General features: G+C 52.8%; 1 non-coding gene across 1 annotated transcript; it reads right to left on the bottom strand.

Annotated features, from left to right (window-relative positions):
• Positions 1-280: 280 nt before the first annotated feature.
• Positions 281-352, bottom strand: TRNAA-UGC. Its single transcript has one exon. It is a non-coding gene; the product is annotated as a tRNA-Ala (tRNA).
• Positions 353-443: the final 91 nt, after the last annotated feature.

The following is a 443-nucleotide window of genomic DNA, read 5'->3' as shown; positions in this document are numbered from 1 at the left end:
TTGGAAATCAGTTGGCCGGCCTGATAAGCATAAGTAGGTGTGTTTGTTTTAGAAATAGAGATTCAGGGGCCCAAACACCAACCCAACCGGATGCAGACCTGCAGGCAAGACCCTGGGCATTTGTCATTGAGAACGGAAGGTTTTGTTAGCTATGTCCCTCCGTTATCCCTCAGCCTTGGCACTAGCTGGCTCACTGGGGGGTCTCAGACTCCCTTTTCTTCGTCTTCCTGGCGACTCAAATTGAAAAGGAGGCAGGAGGGGTGGACAGAAAACAAGGGAGTGGAGATGCCGGGGATTGAACCCGGGGCCTCATACATGCAAAGCATGCGCTCTACCACTGAGCTACATCCCCTCGGCCTAGCGGCGTCTCGTGAGTAGTAATACAGGAAGTCAGGTTTTCGCTCTGCCCGAGTTTCGTGAACAAGGCGTGTTTCCAGGGACTT

Source organism: Echinops telfairi, unplaced genomic scaffold, assembly GCF_000313985.2.
Source record: "Echinops telfairi isolate 266 unplaced genomic scaffold, ASM31398v2 ScPeMD7_7412;HRSCAF=8450, whole genome shotgun sequence".
Lineage (NCBI taxonomy): Eukaryota > Metazoa > Chordata > Mammalia > Afrosoricida > Tenrecidae > Echinops > Echinops telfairi.
Note: the sequence above shows the minus strand (reverse complement) of the source record. Positions and strands in the feature narration are given on the sequence as shown.